Source organism: Syngnathoides biaculeatus, chromosome 3, assembly GCF_019802595.1.
Source record: "Syngnathoides biaculeatus isolate LvHL_M chromosome 3, ASM1980259v1, whole genome shotgun sequence".
In the NCBI taxonomy this organism is placed as follows: Eukaryota; Metazoa; Chordata; class Actinopteri; order Syngnathiformes; family Syngnathidae; genus Syngnathoides; species Syngnathoides biaculeatus.
This window is the reverse complement of record NC_084642.1, coordinates 12,376,477-12,379,330: the sequence shown is the minus strand read 5'-3', so window position 1 is coordinate 12,379,330 and position 2,854 is coordinate 12,376,477. Positions and strand designations below refer to the sequence as shown.

General features: G+C 38.9%; 1 non-coding gene across 1 annotated transcript; it reads right to left on the bottom strand.

The window, feature by feature from the left end:
• Positions 1–1,939: 1,939 nt before the first annotated feature.
• Positions 1,940–2,012, bottom strand: trnai-gau (transfer RNA isoleucine (anticodon GAU)). The gene has a single exon. It is a non-coding gene; the product is annotated as a tRNA-Ile (tRNA).
• Positions 2,013–2,854: the final 842 nt, after the last annotated feature.

Sequence of the window (2,854 nt, the reverse complement as noted above, 5' to 3'; positions counted from 1 at the left end):
GTAGTATTTATTTCCCAATTTCTTTTGTATAAAACATTGAAACTTTGACCTGGAAACGCCTCGGGACCCTCCTGGAAGAGCTCGATTTAAATTGACCCAGGTCGGAAGCACTGATCTAAAAAAAAAAAAAAAAAAAAAAAAAGACTGGATGGCTCATTGGCCACCAAAACTGAAGTCGCCATCCGCTATTTTCATACTCCCAAAACAAGCATGCCGACCTGTGCAGCGACTGTGCCCGTGAGAAACAATCCACAGGTAAATTAGAAAGATTTATTTTGACACTTTTAAAGTTTGTTTGTAATTTTTTACAAATTTTCTGATGAGCTGGAACAAAGTTTTGTTTACGGTGTTTGTTGTTCACTGTTCACTCTCTGCTTCACTTTTATAGGCAGACGTTTTTTCGTGAAAAAGTGATGGAAATATTTTCCCAAACTTCATCAGCGGATAAGCAATAAAAGACATTTTTAGTGAACTTTTTTGATGATTTTCATAATACAGAACTCTGCAAATTAAATTGGATTTTAAAATCCGGGGAAATGGAGTTTAAATTTTCTATCTGAAATAGGATGTTGCAAACACAACAAATGAAAGCTGCATTTAGCATGTATTTTCCCATTCGGAATTATTTCCCAAAATATATCAAACTGAATGACTTAAAATTTAATATTTTTATGACAAAAAAATGCTTGTTTTTTGCTGTTATGATGATATTGCTTCACAGCGTATTTTGGGATAAGTTAACGTGTCACGGAAATCGGCCCTGATGTAATGATGCAAGGTTTCTTGGTCGTCACTCTGTTATATTAGCCTTTTTTGGGGGGGGCTTACCAAGTCGAATTAAAAAAAAATCCTTCATGTTACCAGAATTGAAAAAATTTAAAGGGTCACCCGACGAGTTTTAATTTTACATGCCAAATTTTGAGAAAAACAGCGCCATAATCCAAACTGTAAGTCATGACCTCAAAACGTTTTGGGAGTACCAAGATGGCGGCCAACTGGCTTCAACCAATCGACATACCGCTCGATGTGGATGCGCTATCGAGTCTTTTTTTTTGGTCAGTGGACCAGACCAGGGATGTTAGTAAATGTTCAAGGTATGTTTATATCAAAATAAACAGGGATCAAGTACTGATGCACAAATGAAATGAGCCCTGGCTTGTTCCAATATAATAAGGATGAAAGAGTTTTGGTCAAATTTGTGGCACCAAATAAGCGGGCTTACTGCATCATGAGCATTGTTCTTGTCGGTGAAACCATGATAGCCTTCGCCAAACTAAAACAAATCCATCCATCCATTTTCTTTGCCACTTATCCTCATGAGGGTCGCGGGTAGTGCTGGACCCTATCCCAGCTGTCAATGGGCAGGAGGCGGGGTACACCCTGAACTGGTTGCCAGCCAATCGCAGGGCACATCAAGGCAAACAGCCCCGCTCACAATCACACCTAGGGGCAATTTTGAGTGTCCAATTAATGGGATGTGGGAGGAAACTGGAGTACCCGGAGAAAACCCACGCAGGCACGGGGATAACACGCATACTCCACACAAGCGGGGCCGGGATCGAACCCAGGTCCTCAGAACTGTGAGGCCAACGCTTTAACAGCTGATCCACCGTGCTTCCTCCTTTTAGAAATAAGTATTGAAAATCAAACCGTTATCCATTTTTTTTATTTGCTTGTTCCAGACAAGAAAATTGAGACTTTTTTTCAATTTTAAAACAAAAATCAAACAACCAGTCATTTATCTATTATAGCTATCTATTTTTTAATATCTTCCCCCAAACCTTATATCCGTCCATTTAAATTAAAAGTAAGCTTCTTTTGGCTTGTGCCTTTCGGGGTCACCACAGCATGTCATCTCAGATGAACGCACATATATGTTTGGCACAATTTTTTTTTTTTTTTTACGCCGGATCCTGACACAACCCTTCTCAGGGAGTGGAGGCCCCAGTGGGATATGAACCCACAACCCCTGGTTTATCAAACCAGTGCTCTAACCACTGAGCTACGGGGCCTCATCTGTCTATTTAAATTATTAGGAATTATTTCAACTAAATAAAAACTCCTGATTGTAAAGGAGGACCATACTGCTATTTATTGGAATTCACTGACAAGAGTACAGAAAGAGGCTTTATGTGTGCATTCCACAATACTGTACATTCATGCCAAACAGTAGAAGTTTTGTCAAATGAAATCAACAGTTTTGTTCATGCAAAATGTATAGTGCATTGATTGTGATGGCTTGATTTTGTGTGTCTTACAATTAGTCTCATTTTATGACCCGACTAGAAACAAGGAGCATTTATAATCAATGTAGCTTTATGATAGCCCTTGAACGTGATTTCTGCAAAGCAACAGGACAGGGAGACAGAGCTGTTGTCACCTGTTGCTTTTGATTATGACACCTAATCGACAACAGTTAAGATGGACCCATAATTGTAAGAGGGGAAAAAAAAAAAAAAGGGGGGGGGTGCTACAGATGCATGCTGGCAGTGCATGAAGAAAAGACCCATTAAGACAAAAACATGAAGTTTGACAACAAAATGACATCTCTTTGTTTAAGCAAGATTTGAGTGCACAACGTATCCTGCGTTTTCAAAGCCTTTCATATATATCGGTGTGGGGAAAAAATATCACAAAAGCAATTTGCAAACCACTCATTCTAAATTAACGTTAGCTTGCATTCCAAGCCAATAGTTCCAGTCACCATTTCACGAACGGTTTCTCTTGGAAGAGTGCAAACGAGGAATTAATGCTCATTTTTCTTTATGATTCAAATGTTCAAGTGTATGTAAAAGATAAGTTGACTATAGCAAAATGACACCCTGTGTGAATGTTTGGCTTCATAAACATTTAG